This window comes from Anthonomus grandis, chromosome 22, assembly GCF_022605725.1.
Source record: "Anthonomus grandis grandis chromosome 22, icAntGran1.3, whole genome shotgun sequence".
Classification (NCBI taxonomy): Eukaryota; Metazoa; Arthropoda; class Insecta; order Coleoptera; family Curculionidae; genus Anthonomus; species Anthonomus grandis.
In genome coordinates, this window is record NC_065567.1 from 12,534,127 (window position 1) to 12,557,136 (window position 23,010).

Below are 23,010 nucleotides of genomic sequence, written 5' to 3' on the forward strand. Positions count from 1 at the left end.
TGCCAGAAAAGGCAAAATATTGATTTTCTCCCTGTGGCGTTCCGGAGATAAAGTAAAAATGGAAGTTGATGATAAATAACAAAGGGGGATAGGTCTGCAGCTTTTAAATATCCCGTTTGAATTAAATTAATTTAGGATTAATTTTTAATTGTATTTTGGTCACCCTTCTGGACTGGCTAATGCAAAGCTTGACTGGGGAACCAATATTTTCAAAAGAACATACATTGGTGCAAGGCGGGTAACTCTGCGTTGTTTATTCTTCATTAAGAGGCTTATGCCATATTTTTTCTTAGTACATTTTTAATATTCTGTTTCACAGATAAAATTTATAATTATTCTTTTAAATGTTAACAAGTAGGTATTGTGATACTTTTCAGCATTTAGATTGTAGAGTATTGAGAATTAAAAAGGTTTGAAAATTGGAATCACATATATAATTTTGTAAAAAAAATCTAAAATTCTAAAAGCGTGTTTTAATAAGAACGCAAGATTTGAATTAGGCGCCACGTTTTACAATCATAATGTCACAGGATTATGATGTGACAGATCGGAAGTTGACAGGAGGAAACTAGTAGATTACACGGTAGAACAACGTGTTCTGATTGCCAAGAATTATTATCAAAATAGTCATAGTTTAATTGCCACTATTCGTAAAGTGCGTCCAATGTTTGGTGGAAATAATGTTCCTACTTCATCTTCTTTGAAAAGATTAATTAAAAAATTCGATAGTACCTACTGGTTCCGTTAGGAGCTTATAGTCGTTCAGAACAAACCATCACGGCAGTTTGCGAGAGTGTAACATAATTCGTCATCGGAAACAAAAAGTTGACATTTTAACAGGTACTCTTTAGCAAATTCTCACTAAAGTAGCATATCTTCAATATTCAACTTACTCAACAACTGGTGCCAGCAGACTATGAACAGCGAAGAGAATTCACCAATTGGATCTTTGATCAAGCTGCTGATTTTGCAAACAAAATAATTTGGAGTAATGAGACCCACACTCACCTCGGCGGCTTTAGGCGTTAATAGGCAAAACATTCGCAGGATTAATAAAATCCACGAATAATTCATCAGAAACCAATAATCTACAACGGGTCACTATGGTGTGCGTTATGGTCTGGAGAAATAATTGAATTGTTTTTCTTCGAAAACGAAAAAGATAATGCAGTAACGATGAATGGCGAACGTTATCGTTCTATAATATAGTTTCTTGTACCTCATTTGCTACTATTGGTCTTGCCGACATGTGGTTTCAGCAGAGCGGTGCTACACGTCACACCTTTCGTGAACCATTGACGATCTTCCACGAGTTTGCTCCAGGTCTTGTCATTTCTCGATTTGATGAGCATTTGGCAATTGAGCACTTGGCCTTCACGCTCTTGCGATTTTTCGCCTTAAGATTTCTAACTGTGGGGTTACCTGAAGTCCCAGGTTTATACCAAGAAGCCTGCAAGCGTCGAAGCATTGAAAGCCGAAATTAGATGGTATATCAATGAAATACCACCACATTTTTACAATAATGGTATTGAAAATAAAATATTTCAATACTTTGCTACAGAAAACCACGTTTGATGGAACACTCAAATCTTGCGCTCTTATTGAAATACCCTTTATAAATCTATTTATTATTTTATATATACATTTGTTTAATTTTGGTTATAAATACGGTCATACGAATGATAAAATCGATTAGGCTCTTTTTAGTAGGGTCAAAATAGTTAGACTGCTTTACAAGAAAAAAATATGGAGAATTTATTATCACATTTCATCAGCAGAATCTAAAAAGGAAAAACTACAAGACAACTACTTTTTGAAAATATAGCCCTGAAAATAATAATACCCATCTATCAAAAACGTTGCCAAAATTAATTTAGTTTGTAGTGGGCAATGTTGAAGTAAATAACGATTATCCTAACATACCTCATGACTTTCCTTACTATTTTTTCTTTTGTTTGGGGTTTTTGGTTGCTTTGCCCTAAAGAAACCAATAAGCAGAAACGCCCTTCGGCAAGTACCATTTTTTTTTTGTCTGCTTTCTAACTGACGAAATATCTTGACTATGTTCCTATTCCTATATGACTTGTTCTTTTTTTTTATTAATGAAATTAAATTTATAGTAATCTACGAATGACGTAAAAATTAACAGAACTGTGGGAAGTTCCAAGTCTTTTTAGACTAAAAGCCATTTCTTTAGCTCAAAAAGGTTTTATTCCCTTTATGAGTTTCTAGGCTAATACAGATCTGTCTATTCTAATTTTCATCACTAAGAATTCACATTAATAATGCCAACAAGAATTTATCTAAAAAAATACACATTAATGGCCTTTGTTATCATATTTAGAAATCTGGTAAGAAATGAGTGTTCGAATAGACTAGTTGCATGTACAGGAGAAAAAATTATATTTTTGTGCCTTAGGTCTAAGTTACAAGTGTCATATCTAAATCCGGCTTTTTGATACAGATATGAAGAAAGTTTCTTGACTATTATTTTGTGATACCGAACTATTTTATGAAGTATATTTCTCTCCGTTTTGCATTTACTCCCCTGTCATATTTTCTTATTCCATCAATTTTGTATTAATTGTATCTGCCTTTTCTCCATATGTACCAAATATGGCACACTGAACAACAAAAATCAAAATGCGAGAGCACCAGCGAGTCGCAGAGTAAGTTTGAGGTTGGAATAGGCTTGTTTCATACAATGATTTATGTGTTCAGAGATTCTAAGACCAGTATTAATTAATAAGCCCAAATTTTTACAGGTATTGCGACATAATAAAATGTCTCCATTTACCTGCAAGTTAAGGAGATGTGATAATCTTTTCTTAGCAGTTTTTGGTCCGAACAGTAAGACTTCAAGAACGTCTATAACTCTAATCTTAAGTCTTTTATTTAAAATGTAGATATTTTGATGCAACTTGAGGCAAATAGTAATAAAATGGTATTGTTAGGTTTCTATTTAGTAATTAGGCTATTTTAACCACTAACAGATAATAGGAGGGAGTGCTTATTTGTGCGTTAATAGGAATTCACCATTAAAAAGATATTTAAGCTCTTATCAAATTTTATTATCACGTACTGCGGTAGAAATCTGCAAAATTACCAAACTTTTTCGTTTTTTAAGGATTTCACACTATTCTCAGGAGTATCTCAAGTATCATTGATATTAAAGCATGAGGAGTCTATTACCTTATCTTCCGCTGTTGTGTATTAGATCTTCGTGATCACTTGTGACCATTTTTTCCTATCTCTGGTGCTGTGAATTAATTCTCTTGTGGTTCCTATTCCTATTCGTTCTTCTCTTTATGCCCAAACCCCTTCTTCCCTCTATTTTTCTTTTTATTAGTTATTAATAGTTATTAATAGAAATAGTACTCTTTGTTGTATAACTTATGTACCAGGTACGCTGTTTTCCTTTTTTGATGGTGCCCAGCGATTGCCGTTCTTTTCCTATCGTCCTTAAAACTTCCTAGTTGGTTGTCGATGGGACTTTCAAGATTCTTTGATAGATTCATATTTCAGATGCTTCCAGCCTATTTATTGCATTAATCTTCAATGTCCAGCCTTCGATACTATACATTAGTATAGTATGCTCCATATTTCTTATTTTGTGAACCTTATTCTGAAATTTTGGTTAAAGCTCATAATAAGATTCAAGAATTCATAAAAGTTAGAGTTTATAAAGACGTTTTTGAATTTCATGATTAAGCTCCTAGCTTTTTCTATCCGGCATTTGATTAATACGTCTTCACATAACCAAGTCCCCACATAGTTAAATTAGAGGAGTCGATAAGTAATTTTAAAGATATGCTATTCAATTTGTGAGACTAGGCCTTGTCATTTTTGTCAATAATATCTTGTAGGTCTTCAGTTTCTGAATAAAAGTTCTCATTATTCCCATTGGGATTACTCCCGAAAGTGAACAATATTGACGATATAGTGTAAACCAAAACTGTGTGTATTTTAGTCAATATCAGAAATGCAATAACTTATTGAAGAGAGACAAAAAATAATTTAAAAGAAAAAGTTAAAGTAGTGCATTTCTACGGCCATTTCTACTAGAATAGGATGAGGATTAAGTTCTATCAGATCTTTGATTGTAGGAATCGAAGTCTATAACACATGTAATTAATGAAATGACAAGAATTTAAAGAGATCTAGTTCCTTTATGTTTTTTTTTGAGAAAAAATAGTGTTTAAAGTACATATTGTGCTGGATCACAAATTTTAGTTATCCGTGTCTACGCTCTAACCAATTAAGCCAACCGGGTCATGAAGATTGCCGTAAGATCAGAACTTTTTAATCTTTAAACTTTTCGAACCCTACACACGTCTACTTTTTAACTTTTAAAATTTTTACTAATTTACCGGGTTTGCTGCTAAAGTTTTATATTAAATTTTATTTTCAGAAGTTAAAGCAATCTAGTTAAATAATCTAAGTAAGTCAATAAAGTTCAAAGTATATTGAAAACGCAAGATTAAAAATTCGTGCTAGCAATACATTGCTAGAAAATTATTAAGTTAAATATTAAAGTACTTTTTTTTAATTTTAGGTAGTTTCAAATTGCTCCTCAAAAAAGTTGATCATGATTTTTTAGAATAAATAATTCTCATTTTCGCACACATTCAGACGATCCAACTGTAATACCGAAATTTTATGTGAGGTTCCATTTTTCGAGCTGTCGATAAGATGGTTCATATAAAATTTCTAAAATGTTCAAAAGTCAATGTCCTATTCTTTCCTATTTGGTAGTAGATATATAAAAATAAATAAGTATTATAAGCACAGATAATAAAATAATTGATTTAAGCAGATATCTATATTACAGAGAGTTATAGATATAAGTTTTTATATAATTAAGTGAACCAATGAGTTTTTCTAATTTGTTTAAGACACAGGTGTATAGGTGGCTGTGAGATAAGAGCCATCATATAACATGAATACCGTTGTTCCATTTGGAACTTGTGGCTAAATGTGCTCGACACAAGGCTATTAAAAAAAATTTATTACATTATTTTTCTAATATTTGTTCTTTGAATTATGTAGGTATTTTGTCAAATGCAATATTACTAAAATTTATCTATTAATTAGTACCAAAACTTTTATTTGACGATGGTCAAATAAATAAATGAAAATTTTGATGAGCCAACGCTAAAAAAAATTTCTTTGCAGGTGTGTCGGCAACTTCCAATTACAGAGCTTGACGCAGTCGTAATTTACTTGTGGTATGTATATTTATATGGCACACTGTTGGGCCCAGCATATGGCCTATATCTCATTTGCGTCGCACGCCAACCCATATCTTTTTTCTTATGTTGATGGAAGTTATTGCGGCGGAGAGCCTTAGTGGTCTTATTCATTTTGATTTATTTTGAATTTGTTCAGCTTTCCAATTGTATTATTTTATAACAAGTAATTCTTTTATAAAAGGTAAAACCTTAGAACATTGAAATACTAGAAACAATAAACAATGACTTTGTTTGAGGTCAACATGTGCTCAAGGGTAAGGGTGTTTTTTCTTTACAAAAATATTCACCGAATCGAAATAGTTTCAAAATAGGAAATTTTCAGCTATATATTAATACATATAATAATATTAATTTAACTTATTAATTGTGTTAGATAGGGATTAAATAAAAAGTAAAATAGATATAAACTACTATAGGAGCAAAAATAATACCTTCAAACAAACAATATGAGAGTATTTTTGTTCCTAAAACTGCTTTTCAAAAACTTGGAATGGCAACACAACAACCAAAATATCAGTGATGTCCGAAATGTCAAACGACGTTATGTTTTCACTAGGCATCTGTGAAGTTCTGTGTGTTTTCTTACGTTTTTGGTTGAAAAAAATGTCTCATTTGAGTGTTTTTGTGAACTGTTACGGTGATGGAAAAAACTTATGCCGTTTATGCCGCACTATAGAAAACAGGTGATTAAGACGATCTTTTCACAAGTAAATACCGATACTGTCATAACATCGTGTCAAGGGAGAACCATCATTATATGATGGAAGTGATCATGAACTTATTTTTATAAAGACTGTGTTTTATTCAACCAAGAGTACGCCTATTTTTAAGACAACACGCTGTTTCGAAAGTATAAATCTGCGACAGTTTGAGTCGGATCTTCGGTCTATACCCTGGAACAATATATATCATTTAACAGATGTTGATCAAAAAATTTCTTTTATAACCGACAATATAGTTGCCTTGCTTAATTTACATGCACCACCTATAAAATTTCGCATTACCAAGCCGTACGCTCCATGGTTGACTGCCGCTGTAAGGGCTATGATGCAGGATAGAGATAGAATGCTAGCAAATTGCAAAAAAAATAAAGTATTGATGACTGGAATAGTTATAAACTCCTAAGAAATATGACCACTCTTGCAATACGTAATGAAAAAAAATAATATTTTAACTTACAATTAACTGCTACAAAAGATGTTTGGTCTTTAATAAAATTACTTAACCTAAAAAATAAACAGAATAGAAATAATATTCCTAAAAATCTTGAAAAAATTAACTCTCTTCCAAAAATTAATTTAAATAAAAATACTCTAAATTATTTTAAGTGTTAAAAATAACTTATTTCAATTTTCAAACGAGTTTTAGGTTTTTAGCCGTGTCGTAGTATGATATTGTAAAGGTTATTAATAACATAAAAACTACTGCCATGGGCATTGATGAAATTAATATACTTACCATTTGACTATGCCTGCCTTTTCTACTACCTTATATTGTCCATATCATAAACTTCTGTTTCGAAAATTCTGTTTTTCCTTCAATGTGGAAGAAAGTGAAAGTTAGCCCTTTACCCAAGACGTTAAATCCTCTTACATTAAGCGATCTGAGATCAATAAGCATTCTTACAATGCTATCAAAAATATTAGAAAAAGTAATGGAAATGCAGCTTCAGAAATATGTTAAAGACAATTCAGTTTTACCAGTGACACAATCAGGATTTAGATCGAACCACAGCTGTTGTACGGCATTGGCCTCTATAACTGATGATATTTTATCAGCATTTGATTCCAATAAACTAACATTACTAGTAATGCTTGACTATAGCAAGGCCTTTGATACTCTGAGCCATGGTCTTTTAATAAATATTTTGTCATTTGTTGGTTTAGGGGAGGAGGCATGCGCGTTGATTGCTAATTATCTTAGAGATAGATATCAACCTGTTTCTTATAATGCTACCCCATTATATTCTGGTTTTTTAGAGACTTCTGGCGTGCCCCAGGGCTCCATCCTTGGGCCAATCCTTTTTTCAATTTTTCTCAAGAAATACCAAAATTTCACACTTAAACGGTAATAGAGCGCAAGTTAATACAATTAGTATCGGAGTTTCAAAGTTTATTTTGTTTTGTTTAATGTGTATTAATAAAAAAAGATCAATTTCAAGCTTCGTACATATTCTTCATACGTAGAATAGGGGATCATAGAAATAATCCTAATTAAAAACTTGAATATGAAATGTGTGTAAAATACAGGAATCTTTATATTTTTAAATTCAAATATATATATTTTTTTAAATATATAATTGATAAGAAATCTATAATAATTGTAAAATATTTAATTTCCCTAAAATAATGCTTTTTATTAGATCAGATCTTTACACCAATGAAGTATGTTAAAAAAACGCATTAAGAGTTCATAAACGGTAATATTGTTTATATTTAAAGAATAATTTATTATTAATAAATATTTACCATGTAAATATTTTTTGTCGACGTCACTGGTAAAGATTTTTTGTGTCTGTAGCATCCACAATACGATCGAGCGGCGTTGTGATGTTGTTGCGCTTTTCTTTAATATATGTTATCTACGTTCATTTAATTTTGGATATTAACTTCTGTATAGACTCTAATCTATCATAGTTTATTTTTAAAAAAATGCGTCATATTTTATTAAAGAGGAACAATAGTACTGTTTTTTGCCTGTCAAAATAGGTGACAATTTTTTATGATATTATAAAGTATTTTTTTAACAGTTCGACATAAGCATTTGGTAACATTGCATCAGTGATATTACAAGCAAACAAACTGCCTACAATTTCACGGCAATGCTAGTTCTTGCCTTTCTGTGTTCTAAGGCTACAACCTGTTAATAATAATTAGTTATCAGCCTTTAAAACTTATATACAGTCGACCATTGACAAGACACAAAAAAAAGTAAATACTTGGCATTATATAAAATTATACCACCGTCATTAGATATTCGGGCTTCAGAATGCGAATTTAGGTTTCTATAATCTATAACGGGCATGTAATAAGTTAAAAAAAAATATCTACACTAGTAGACTGAATTTTTTAAGGGTTTCAGCCTCTACTTTTTCTAGGACTATTAATTAAGGTTTTTTATTTATATTTGTTCGAATGATTTGCGTTTTGGCCGCAGACACCTTATAAACCATTAATTACAAAATAAAGCTATTCTGTTTTCAAATACTATATCTCAATATGTAGTCATCTAAAAACCTCATTTACAAACTTTCCTTCTTTTACTATTTTTGCGGACGACACCAAGATTATATTCCTTAATGTCTTAATTGCTAGTTACAACATAATATGAACAGGACCTTAAATTTAACTCTATAGTTATAAATTCATTAGGCTTATCGGCTTTTCTCAGTCAATTCATTAATTTCCATTATAGTACACTGTATAAAGATCCTTTTAAATTAATATACTTCGCATACCCTAGTGGAAATTAAAGGTAAACATAGGAGGGCTAAAGAACATGCTTACATCACGCCTGAATTATTGATGGGTTTCTGTCCCGCGCCACGTTCGATCGCTGCTCCCTCAATTGGCAAATCAACAAGTCGACAAGGTAAAAATATCTCCAGGGACAGTCCAAATCTACCGTTATTTCATCTAAATATAAGCTCCAGGCAAATGAAAATAAGCCATACGCCATCTAGTAAAGTTTCTATAAAATATAATTTCATTAGGCGCTCGTCGCTCAATTTAATCAAACGAAATAAAATCTTGAAATAAATATTGAGTAAAATTTTGAATGGTTATTGTCGACATTCTGCCACTGTTGGGGTAAGCGTCCGTCGTAGGGATCTTGAATCACCAATTGTCAATTATTATTATCCTATATGCGGCATTTCGATTGTGTTTATATAGGCTTCTGTGTTTATAAAGTGGTCCCATTAATAAGTCAAATCATTCTAATTAAATGATTTTAGGTTACACAACTCGGAAGGGAGTTTAATTGTTCTGAATTATTAGGAAGTTTGTATTATAGTGGATTTGTACGTTCTGTTTTTTAAATTAATAAAGATCCATTTACGTACAAAAAAGAAAGTACTTCGCATTTTCTGTAGAATAATATTTCCTTTAAGATCCGCTTGGTTACTTTGTCGAGATGTTGGTTCCAGCTTGATTTGGAGTCCAAGATAACCCCCAGATATTTTATCTCTCCTAACATAGGAATTTCTTTACCATTCAAGATTAGTGGCCCGAAGTCCTCAATCTTTCGTCTTTTGGTGGTACAATTTATCTTTCTTTCAGCGACAGAACACCTCTATGTGGACATCCCTGACTTACAGAGCGTTCCAGAGCTTCATTCAGCACTTCGCATCTTATTGTCCTGCTTCTGAGCAAGCAGTCTATCCACCTGCACCATCGCTCATCTATCCCAAATTCTCCTACAGTAATGGTGTATTGTCGGAAGCTCCTTTGACATCCAGGAAGGCAGCTTGTAACACCTCTTTGGTTTCCAGAGTCTTCTCTGCCATAGTTAAGAGCCTATACAATGCCGTCTCAGTAGATTTGCCTGCGGTGTAAACACATTGGTCTTGCAGCAAAGGGTTTTCAACCAATGGTCCGTCCCTAATGTGTCGAACAGTTTTTCTAGTGTCTTCAGAAGAACAGGCGCAAGACTTATCGGTGTAAAAGATTTAGCTTGAGAGTAGTCAGTTTTTCCGATCTTGGATGTGAGAGCAACCCGTACCGGCCTCCATCTTAAAGGTATATATCCATAAGCTAAATTGGCTTTTATTATCTCAGTCAGTTTATTTATTTATTCATCTAGTCCTTGCACCATTGCTGGAATGATTCCATCTGGGACAGCGATTCCATCCGATGACAAAGATTTGTAGGGCTCAAATGAGATGATGACCCATTTTATCTACTCATATGTCACAACTTTCTTTGTAGCTCTCCAGTCCTTTCGACGTGCTTTATATTGACGTCGTTTTGTATCCTGACTGCTAGTTATATTATCTTTTATACCGTGTCCAGGAAAATGTACCGAAAAAAGTTCGGTCAGTGTTTCTTTTTGAGTGGTTGGATACTCACCATCGTATATACTCACTATTGCATAGAGAGCTAATCGTGCAGGCTTACTCCTTGGCAAGAACCTTTTGCAGTTGAGAATAGTCTGGAACACTTTCCAGTTCCTCGCAGTACTTCCTCCAAGAGTCCCCTTTTGCCTGTCCTAGCCACTTATTGTAGTTAGTTAGAGATGTCATATAGGTTTGCCTACTGCTACTGTATTTGGAATTCTTAAATTCTTTTTTAACAGTTTTCCTCTTTTCAAGGTCTTTACTCTTTGGTTTTCAGATTTCGATAAGTTGTTATTTCCCGGTTAACACCCGTAATTTTAAAACAAATGTATCTATGGTCCGAGCAACTCTCCTTCATGGATACATGCCAGTTTTTAATAAAAGTATTTATATAATTAGTACATACAGTTAAGTCTATAACCTCACTTCTTTGTCTTGTTACAAAAGTAGTGTTATTACCTTTGTTTACAATGTCTTAGTTGTTTGCCATCATAAATTGAAATAGTGACTCACCTCTGGGGTTCGTGTCGTATTGGTGCTCTCGCAAGTGTGATGATGTGCATTTGTACCACATCCGACGAGCAACTCAGTTCCTGTTTGCCTGCAGCTTCTCACCAGTCTCTCTACGGCTCCTGTTGGTGCAGGCCTTGGGTCATCATAAGGAAGGTATGCCGATCCGATTACAAAGTCCTTCGGGCTCCCCTTCTTATTTATTATCTCACTGCTAATATGCCCCTAAAACAAAAGAGTCTGCCAGTTTTCCATCTTTAAGTCCAGGTTCTGTGCCTTGAGACGGATCCTGACCCTTTTTTCTTCATCATGGTCTTTCTTCTTCAGCATGGCCGCAGATCGAGCCGATGACCTTTGGTCTCTTGGCAAGGTCCTTGGGCTCAATAGATTAAAGCACAATCCCTTCCAATATCTTAGGCAGCAACAAGTAGCTTCAACCAACAACGATATTAGAGCAATCTTGGAGTGGGGCGATAACAATTTGGTCAATTTTAACGCTAAAAAAACGCAGGCTGCAGTATTTACGATGAAGACTAACCTTGGTGGCCCGGAGCTGGTTATGGCAGGGAAAACATTGCCAATGAAATCATCTTTACATCTTCTAGGAGTCGAAGTCACCAACAGTGTGTCCTGGCATGACCACGTTGCCGAGGTCGCCAGGGCGGCTTCCAAAAAATTCGGAGTGCTTTTCAAAACGAAAAAACTGTATACACCAGAACAGCTGCTGACTCTTTATAAGGCTCAAATACGCCCTTCCCTCGAGTATTGCTCGCATGTCTGGAGCTCTGCACCCAAGCATAGTTTAAACCTGCTGGATTCTATACAGAAGAGAGCTATTCGTCTTATCGACAAACCAGAACTGACAAAGAGTCTGGATAGTCTGGAGCACAGGAGAAAGGTGGCTGATCTCTGTTTATTCTACCGTTATTATCACGGTAAGTGCTCCTCTGAGCTGGCAGGCCTGATTCCACCCAGGGCTGTTCCGGCAAGAAGGACGCGTCTAGCAGTTGCGGCTCATCAACATCGAGTCCACCTGCCTATCCCAAGGACGTCGCTGTATCGGGACTCATTCATCTGGAGAACATCTTCTTTGTGGAACGGGCTTCCACCTCACATATTTCCCGACGCATACAACCTACAGCGATTCAAGATAAATGCCCACAAATATCTTCGCGCAAGCACCACTCCAAGAGTGACATAGGACTTTCCTCTTGTGCTTGTGTTTACCATAAAAAAAAAATATATGTTCTTGAACCTGCCGATGTTCGTCGACAGCCACTCCTTAGTATGCGCGGTCGCGCATTTATAGAACCCCTGCGGAGAACAAGGCCTCCAGGAACTGTATTGAACTGGCTGGTTGACGCCAAAGAGTCCATTCCCTCTCCAAGCTTCTCCTGAACCAGCCTACTTTACTCCTGGCTCAAGAATGTTTCCGGGTGCCTATGGTTTGTTACCGCTATTTATCCCCGCCACAGTGTCTCTATAGCTACCAGGTCGCACGATGGTGCTCCTGGATCGCTTTGACAGCTATTTAGTTGAGCGTTCCTCACTCTCCTGCGCCTTCTCCGTTGGGCACTTCTTTGGCTTTTTAGCTGTCTAAGTGCTCACTGCCATTTTTTTCTCTCCGTATGCGCATTTTCTGCGCTCCGGGTACCTTATCGTTAACTAGTCTGAGTCTTATTGAGTCTTATTGACCTGCTGAGTTAGTTTTTCAGTTTCTCCTTTTCTTCCTTTTACTGCCCTCTCTTCTCTTGGACCGTCCGCAGGTTGCCCCCCCCCCCCCTGTCCACAACATCCAGCAGCATCTGGTGGTTTTTTGTTACTCGAGTTCATAAGAGATCACGAGTAGGGAGGAAAAGAGGTCCGCGTCCGCAGTGCCCCCGTACGGACGTACGGCTTCATACTCGATGGTTTTGTTTGGTTTCCTGGAGGTACCGTAAAAGACACCTATTAGGTCCGGTGCCACTCGTCTCCTCAACACGGGCTTTAAGCTAAAACTTATAAAAGTATAAATTATCCCAATTATCTTTTTAATCTAAAAAATTGCATGGGGAAAGCTTGGACAGGGATCATTACATCATTGTTTAGCACAAATCACAAAGATGTCTTGGAATGATAGACAACCTCCAACGTTACGGAGACAAAAATTCTATTTTTTAGCAATGCGGGCAATTTAGAATCAGTTACTTTTTTTACCGTTCTTTGATTTCTTTTTAACATGTTTTTTGATATGTTTGAGTCGGAAAATGTTTGACATTTGGCTCAAATCAATTTATGTCTTTTTTAACGAATGTTTAGTTTTTTTATTTTGACATACAACGCTGTAATCCGTGGTAGTTTTCAGTAGAATATATAGATCTTAAGGACTAAAAACTTACATCAAGGTTTCTGCTTCTAAACAAACAGGACTTACTATTTCACCAAAATATAACTTTATTGATTACTTAACTTTGTTTTTCCCCTGTAGTTGGTAGCATCTAAAGAAAATTAGAACTAAACGTTTAAACGTGAGGCGTTAAAATCTAAAATCTATCTAACGTTAATTAGACTTAAAAAAATTATCTACAGGAATTGCATACATATCTTACTGCGATTCTTCTTCATACATTTTGGCTTTTAGCTTAAGGTCGATCCATCGTTAAGTCTGTGGGGTTGCGTGGATTGGTTGCATCGCTATTTGCGTACTTTTTACTGCAGAACTTAACGCTGAAACGGGTAATGGTAATCTAGACCTAAAGATTATCATCTTTGCGCCCCGAGGAATAAATGCGTTGAATTAGCGGATCGCGGAATGTCTTTGCATATTCGCTATTGGTAAATTTGATACAATTCAAAGGAAATGCGAGTTTATATGGGAGATGTCATATCTGTATACATAGCAGGAATGCTATTTGTATGCCTTTTCAATGCAATTTACGAATTATTAAGATCAACAGTTTAGTGGAATAAATTCGTTAATTTCTATTTGCATAATTGCTGATGTGAAAAACCGCTTTGATAGCAAAACTTTAGAACTTAACATACACTCAATTAGATTATATTATTTGACTTTAATATACTACTCTTATATTATAATAATTTTTATATGATGTACTTATATACCGTATACATTACTAAAATTAATTTTACTACAATGGGTGTTCAGTTGCTTATTCATCGCTTGAAGCATCCGTTTGCTATATAATCATTTTGAGTGTATATACATAATACAAACTTTCATCTTTTATTTAAATATGGTATAGCTTTATTACTTTCTTAAAATTAAAATTAATTTACTTAAAATTAATTTTAGTACAATGAGTGTTCAGTTGCTTATTCATCCCTAGAAGCGTCCGTTTGCTATGTAATGATTTTAAGTGTATATATGTAATATACACTTTCATCTTTTATGTAAATATGGCATAGCTTTACTACTTTCGGGATGATTTCTTGGAACTGACTAATAAGTAATTATAGTTAAAATTTACGAAATCTCTTTCAATTAGACATTAAAACCAGTTATTAATTTGTAATAATGCATTATTTATACAATAAATCTACATAGTCACTTGAAGATATTCTCGATTTGTCAGCAAATATGATGTCCCTGAATATTTTTTTTTGCAAATAAGAGCTATAAATCTATATTTAGGCAGGATTCTTCCATGGAGCTAACTGGTCCTCCAACATTTAATCTACATTCTAAACATTTTCACATAAATGCATATAATTTTTACATATTTACATTTTTTTAGAAAAAGAAAGAAATTTGATTTAAAAACTAATATTTGATATCTAATGATAACTAAAGCGACGTAAAATATAAAAATTCTTCATTAACTTCTAAATGTTTTAGAATGAATAATATTCATTTATACTAGCTTGGCGTTTTTACAATTTATATTAAATGCAAACTTCAGATAATCATTCTGTGAGGTACCTAGTTTTCCAAAACAAATAAAATAAATCGTTATTCCGAAACAAAGCATGATTTATGTGGTTTTGCAATTCTGCGACATTGTCTAAGAAGTGTGCAATATATTTTTGTCCGATATCACTGCTGAACTCGACTTGAAAGCAGCAAGCAACCCTTTTTAGTTTGGTATGGGAGGGTCGGACATTAATTAGCATGAATATAGGGGCGGGCGACCGGCACGCTATTTATTTGAATAGCACACACACGCAATATTGGAAATAAATAACACATTGCACAAGAACAAATAGCATCATTAAATACCATTTAAAGCTTTATGAGGGATAACTTTAATGGTATTAATGAGCCATAGCATCTGATGGCACTTTCAAAAGACCGACATTAATAACCCGGGATGATTTGTTATGAAATCATTAGGCCTGTGCATATAGTCCCGTTTTTCTTATTAACAATAAGTATATGGCAAAATATAATTAATGAGAAATGGTTATAATACACCAAATCAATGTAATATTTGACTTTTGTTTAAACAAAATATGGGGTTAAGTTGATTGTAACTCTAAGTAAAAAGTGCAACTAATCAACACGAAATTGGTCGAATTTCATTCATATTATTATTACATATTTCGGCAGAAATGTCATTGCTGCTTTGCGATGAAAAATTTAATCTTCTTCTTCTTCTTTCAGCAACCCTTCACAGTCCACTCCTGGTCATAGGTATCCCCTATATTCCTCCATATTTCTTTATTCTGTGCCAGTTGGTGCCATCTGTTGCCCACTTTGTTTTTGACATCATCGAGCCAGCGTAACTGTGGTCTGCCAACGCTGCGTTTATGTATGCGAGGTCTCCATTGAACGATGTGTCTTGACTATCTCAAGTCGTCCTGTCGGGCGACGTGTCCTACCCAGCTGCAATTCAGGTGGGCTATGCGTGTTATGACGTCTTCAACTTCAACTTAGTTCTTTACTAATACTCTCGTTTGTGATATGGTCTCTCAGGCTTATTCCTAGCAGCATCCGCTCTGTGGCTCTTTGGGTGGTCCTAAGCTTGTTGGCTGATTTAACAGTGTGTGTCATGGTTTCTATTCCGTAAGTCATCACGGGCAGTAAGCAGGCATTGAAGACCTTTCTTTTCAAATTAATTGGAATAGTTTCATTTCTCAAGACGTGTGACAGTTTACCCGTGGCTGCCCATGTCAAACGAACACGTCTGTTTATTTCGGCAGTTTGATTTTCTTTGCCCAATTTGATGCAATGTCCCAAATATACATATTCTTCGACGTTGTCAATAATTCGGTCTTCTATATGTACTTGAATATTGTCAGGTGACATGACTTTTGTTTTATTTTAATTCATGGTTAAACACATTCTTTTCGATTCTCTTTGAAGTTCTGCCAACATCTCCTGTAATTCTATTATACTCTGGCTAAAGAGTACGGCTCAGATGTTTGCCGTCAATTTTGATGCCTCTCTCGTTCCAGTTCACAGTTTTAAAAACGTCTTCCAGTGCCAGTGTAAACAGCTTTGGGGAGATGGTGTCCCCTTGTCTTACTCCTCTTTTTATTTGAATTTTGTTTGTTTCTATCTCTTCCGAGATTTTAACGGTGATTGTTGCATATCCATTAAATCTTTACTGTCCTCTTTGATGTTTCCGTTTGTTGATGTATTTGGAGGCGTCCATCATTATTACGTGTTTTCAGTACTTTCATGTTTTTGTTGTTTTCGATGGTCGTCGTTATCATTTCTGTGTTGTATTGCCTTAAATCTTCCCTTGTTTTCTTTTTTATCAATCTGTTAATTTCGTTGTATTCTTGAGTCGCTTTCTCCAAGTTTCTTCTCTTCGCCATGAGTTCTCTAGTTTCCTTTTTTATTTTTGAATTATTTTTCTTGGTAGTGGCACATATCTTTTTGGCTGTCGTTCTAATGTCAGTACTTATTCTGTTTTATAGATCATTTATATTCAAGCTGCTCAATGCTTCTATATTAGACAATTTCTTGTTGAGTTCAGCTTGGCGGTTTTCCTGGATTGTTTTTGATGTGGGAAATGGTTGTATTTTGATTAGCTTATTTCGTTCACTCTTCACGTTTATTTCTATTTTAGCTCTTACCAACCTCCAGTGATCGCTACCAGTATCAAAGCGATTTAGGGCCGAAACGTCTTTTATAGTAAGCTTTTTATTGGTTAGTACGTAGTCGATCTCGTTTTTCGTATTTGAGTTCGGGCTTCTCCATGTCCAACGTCTCTTTTCTGATTTTTTGAAGAAGGAGTTTATACAGTACATACTTTCTTTTTGGAGATAATTGATCAGTTTTTCTCCTCGTTCGTTGGTACAACCCAGTCCGAATTTACCCATATATTGATTTCCGTTTCCCGCTGGTACTCCTAGTTTAGCAGTGAAATCGCCAATAATGTTTTTGTAGTGTGCTGTTTCTATTGTCAGCGCTTGTGAAATGTCATCGTAGAATCTCTCTATCTCATCATCGGGTGCAGAGCTTGTAGGGGCATATACTTAAATTATTTGGACGCTATATCTTTTCGATATCTTCAATACTATGTAAATGACTCTACTCGATATGGATTTCATCTTAGTAACTAGCCGCTTTATACTCTTATGAATCATTATCGCTGTTCCGCCAATGTGTGTATTTTCCTCTCTGTTGTTCCGATACAAAAGGTGGCCTGATTTCAGTGTGATGCATTTTTCGTCCGGTAATCTGGTGTTGCATAGGCCCAAGATGTTCCATTTGATATGGGATAGTTCCACCTCTAATTCTTCCAGATGTTCAAGTGATCTCATTGTTCGAATAATATAGGTGGCTAGGTGAGGTTTAAATTTGTTCTGGATTAACAGTGGAGGGGATGAATTTTTGCCTCCCCCAGAATCCTTGAGGCTGACCTTGTTACTGGTGTGGGATTTGTCATGCGATGATCTACCCACCTGGGGTACTATTTCGTTTGTTTTAAAATCCATCATGGTTTACGGGGGTTTTTAGCCATAATCTTCCACGTTGGCTAAACGGGTTAGAAGATGTGAATATCAGCCGCTCCTGAGATGAAGAACAGACGCTGTTTGCAGCCGTCCACTCTGGATCAGACGCTGCGTGAGAACTTTCTTAGCTTCATCTTCAGCACTTCGAGACCTTACCGGCATGGGTGGCCCTACCGGTAGCTATGCTAACGCCGGCAAAAAAAAAAATTAAATCGAAAATATTGCTGTTGTCACCAATATCGAGGTAAATCATTGTTGGCAAAAACTGAGTCTCTCCAAGATGGCAACTTGAAGTATTTTGAGGCGGATATTAGTTTACACCCTTACAAAACTGTGCTAATAAGCATTATACAGAAGCCGAAGAAACTCTTAACCATCATGAGTGTCTTACGTTTAGCAAACCAATTCAGGAACAAGCTGAAAATGATTTTTATGGTTTTAAAAATGGTGGTAGTCAGTAGTAAAAGATCGAGTACTTAGATGCAGATTATTTGCAGTAACAATTAGGAAAAATATACCTTGTTACGATGGCACATTCCAGACTACTGGTAAAACCACTGACTTGAAGAAAAAATTTTTGAAATACGTTTTTCTTTTAATTCGGGAGATTGATTGTTGAATAACTTCGAACAGGCGCTTGGCTATGCTAAAAACCCACAGAAATTAGACGACAATCAACAACAATCAACACAGAGCGCTGCACTCATAAAACGAATACGGATTTATTGCACAAAGTGTCCAAAAATTGGGTTTATCAATTTGTTGACATCGATTGCGGCTCTTCATTCATTCATAGCAGCAGAGAATATTTAAGACATGTATTTGTTTAAAACATAAATATCATTGATAAAACAGTCAAGTGAAAAAATCATTCGGTGCATTTTTTCGGTGCATTTAAAAACTTATTATTTATATGTATGACTTGGAATTTTTCATGAAGCGAACTTTTTTATTTATTCTGGTGATATCGAATTCGCTATTCGAAACTGACATGGTGAATTCTAAAAAAAAATTTTCTTAAACGCTGCACTTATTTTTAGCAAATCTGAAATACTCTTCGTCTTCCAACTGAGATGATTATAAAAACCGTTTCTCAACAATACCTCTGCAAGAGGCACTTTTAAGTGATACATCCTTAAAAAAAGCAACAAAAAAGCAAATAAAATAAAAACAAAACAAAAAAAACCTTACGTAAAAATATTTCTTTCAATTCATTTTGATTTATGAGAGCTTGAATTAAAAAAAAATACAATTTATTTACAAAATTATGTACAGAGGGCAAGAACAGGCGACGACTGAATCAGGGAAGTGCAGGAGAGGAAACTCATCCAATATATATAAATATGATACAGGTATATCTTATTAAATGCAAAACAAAAATGTAAGTGTAGGCTTGACCCAGTACAGCTATATGAATATGGCACAACCTAAATGAAAAGAGACTGAAAAGAATGCAATTCACATACAACTCAAAACACATTTATTTATTAGGCATTATACTGTCACTGCATGTGCATATTTTTTATATATTTCTCACACTTATAAAAAGAATAATATTTAAAAAAATGACGCAAATTGTTCCACAAATGAACTGCAAGGAAACTAAATGATTTTTGAAATGTTAGCTACGTATAATGAGAATAATAAGGGTCCTAATAGAGATCCCTGAGGGTACGCCATAGTAACAGAAATAAATTTAGATTTTGAGTATAAGGGGGTGAGAATCAATCTCCACGCATTAAAACCTGCTGGTCAGGTAGAATTTTAGAAAGGCAATTGTGTTAGAAAAACCAAAGAAATTTAATTTAGCTAGTAGCATATCATGATAGAGTGTCAAATGCCTTACTAAAATCCAGTAAATATAAGGTTGTTAATTGTTTTCTTTCTTCACAGTGTCTGAAATCATTCATAAGATTTACAAGACAAGTGGATGTACTAAACTGTTTTCTAAACCCAGATTGACATTCAGGTATAATTTTATAGGAATTTGAAAATGAAATGATTTGATTATATATGTGTCTTTCTAGAACCTTGGACAAAACAGGTAAAATACTAATGGGGTGTAGATTCTTAGCTTCTTTGCGGTTTAAGTCTTTTGCAAATAGTTTACTGACAGCTTTTTTTTACAAGTCTAGGAATTGATTTTCTAATACAAGAATTAATAATATTGAGAATAGGTTTGCTATAGAATGGAAAACAAGTTATTACATCTCTTATTAATAATCCATCATGGTCTACTGAATTAGTACGAATTATCTCATCCATAAGATTACAATTCAGTAAATTTGTGAAATTGAAAGTTATTTTGATAGAAGAAAATTTTTTCTTTGCAAGTAGTGTCATTCAATTTTTTAGAAGTAGCAAAGCCATTATGCACATTTTGCTTCAGATAATGCTGTAGGTATCTTGTAATCATTTTTTCATTTTATAATATTCAACTTTTTCACTGTATCCCAAAAGGACTTTACAGATGTTTTATATAAGATTTAACTTAATAGCGTTAATTTTTGCGAAGGTATGAGCGACATTTTTAGTTATTCTAATTAGCCGTCAGTAATTTCATTTAGCCGTCCATATCCGTAGCTTTTAAGAAACTTATTTTTTTTGGGCTGTCGGAAGTCGATCTACCCTATTTACCATTTCTATTTCATTTTCGTTTTAAAATAAGTTGTCGAAGAAAAGTCTAGTTTATGTATTGGTAGTAAACATGAACTTGATTTAAATAACTTAAATATTGATCTGTATGTACATATGTCAATATATTTCTTCTCCAAATTTAAAGCTTTGACTGCTTTACAGTTATGAAAAATTATTCAAGTAAAGCAAGTATGTCAGTTACATTGATGTAGAACACACATATTTTTTTATATGCTTATGTAAGAAAATTTAAGTTTTACAGCATAAATGTTTATTCAAACTACTCTTTTTAAATTACTTTTTTAGTATGGTGTATAAGTAATGAGGTCTAAATGGCAAGAAAAAAACACTCTTTCATAAAAATATCAAAGAGTTTAGCTCGGATTTACATACCGAGCCGATTAAATGGTGCCAAACTTTAAAGAAAACTGAAGTTTTTAGGTGTATAGTTTCCTAGTATGATGGAATGTATATATAATAATATGATGAAAAGCCACAAAAAGCTTTTCATCGAAAAAATTTAATAAGGGTTAAACACTTTTGAAATACATGAAGAAAATCGATTACAGAATAACAAAAACTGCTGATCTGTTTAACTTAAAAGAAAGTTCATTTAGAGAATAATAATCTTTTACAAAATATTTTCTTGTAGTTGCGTATCTATGTTCAGAACAAAATACAGTACAGTCTCTAAATGGTGTGTAGTATTGGGAATTTTATAAAATAAAATTACTGCTACACATTATGCTACAAGTATTATTCAATTATTGCTTTGTCCAATAGTATGTAAAACATATGAATTATGAATAATTATTACGTTTTCAGGTGATTATTTAAGTCATTGATATATGACAATAATGGATCTTATTTTAAACAAGAATAAACGCGATTTTAAGGGGTTTTGTTCAAATTTCCTACCATGTATGCTAGGAAAATCTACCCTCGTAATTTATGCGTTGGTAACAGTGAACAAGTTAATCCTGCTGTTTATATACAAAGCACAAGCGCACGTTCTTGTCATGCCTTATCCCAATTAAAGCATTTTCCGATATAAGGGAGCAGTATGCATGTTGGACTTCACAGACTATTATAATATATAATATATTTGAAATAAAGCCCTTAAAAGGGGATCTCTAATCCGAAGCAGAAGGTCAATTTATTTAAATGGTTAAAAAAATAAACTGCTGTTAAGTGAAAAATTATAAATATAATTACATCAATTCATATACAGGGTGTTCATTTGAAAACTTCCCACCACGGATTTATCGAAAACCACTATTTAAAAAAAAAAAACGCCGAAATACGTCAAAAGGTTTGTCAAGGGGGACAACTTTCTACCCTAAAATTACTTCACCCCCTTTCACCCTCTGCCCCCAGAGTCATCCCCTTAAAAATTTTAAATGGCAAGGGGTATTGAGTAATAGCTTGTTTAAAAGGTCTTTCGAAGTCTTTTATTTTGACGTTTGATTTTTTAAATCGGTCGATTCGTTTTCGAGAAAATTAGAAAAATCTTTGTTTATCTTAATTTGTTCAGATAGAAAACAAAAACATGAAAATATCAGTTTTTATTTCAATAAGTGTTCAAAATGTTGCCCGTTTTTGGCCAAACAATGATATAGGCGATGTTCAAATTCCTGACGGACATTTTCAGAAACATGTTGTGGAATATCATGGCAGCTGTGGATGATGCGTTGACGAAGTTCATCCAAACTTGTCATCAAAAACAATCATAAGTTAGAATTTGATATTTATAGAAAACAAACAAATACTTCTAGATACATAACTAGTGACTCTAATCATCGTTTTCAACATAAAATGGATACCATGCATTTTTTGGTATATTGTTTAGCGGTAAAACTGTCTCGTAATTTGAGTGTCACACCAAAGGTTCCAACCATAGGACTAAAAAATACTAAAAAATAACAGTCCGAATAAACATAAAAAATAGCCTTGATCCAAACAACATAGGCTCTTTTAAAGTCAATAAACTCAAACAATCAATTCTTCAAAAAAATTTAACGAAATTCATATGAGAAAATGAATAGCTGATATGGAAAAGTATTACATAATAGTCTCATTCCTCAAGCTCAAAAAGTTTTTTTATTGTAAATTAATAAAAGTTTCCAAGAACAATAAACAGTTTACGGTAATAATACTCCACATTACGACTATTAAGTGACAAACTAAACTTAAAATATTAATAAATGAAAATACACTTCATATTTATAAAGACTACATTTGCGTCATCCGCAATGGTATCTAAATCCTCATTTTTTTGAAAGTTTTTTTTTTATTATCTTTTGGGGTTCCAGTCTAAAACGAAACCAACGATAATCAGGGTGGTTTATTTTATTAGTCATGTATTTTATACATCCACGCCTTAATACATTACGCTGTATATGTAGACTAAGGCCGTAGGCGTTTATTTGTAAATCGATGTTTTGTCAGTTTCTCGTTTGCATCATCTCGTTGCTTTCATGTTTGCATCAGAAATATATCTATTTGTATATACTTTGGTTAATTTTTTTGTGTTTTTTTTCTCAGTTGGAATATTTTTAAATGTAAGGAGATAAATCTGGATGAATTGTTCAAATTAATCTTACTATATGATGTCTATGTAATTAGAATATTATTTAGAAATGTATATCTTTT

General features: G+C 33.9%; 1 protein-coding gene across 1 annotated transcript in view; it reads left to right on the forward strand.

The window, feature by feature from the left end:
• LOC126749132 (plexin-B) overlaps nucleotides 1-23,010 on the forward strand; it is a 559,001-nt gene that overhangs the window by 159,621 nt on the left and 376,370 nt on the right. The window contains exon 2 of the mRNA XM_050458788.1: nucleotides 5,176-5,228. The gene's annotated coding sequence lies outside the window, so the exon portion shown is untranslated. The remainder of the gene's footprint in view (nucleotides 1-5,175; nucleotides 5,229-23,010) is intronic.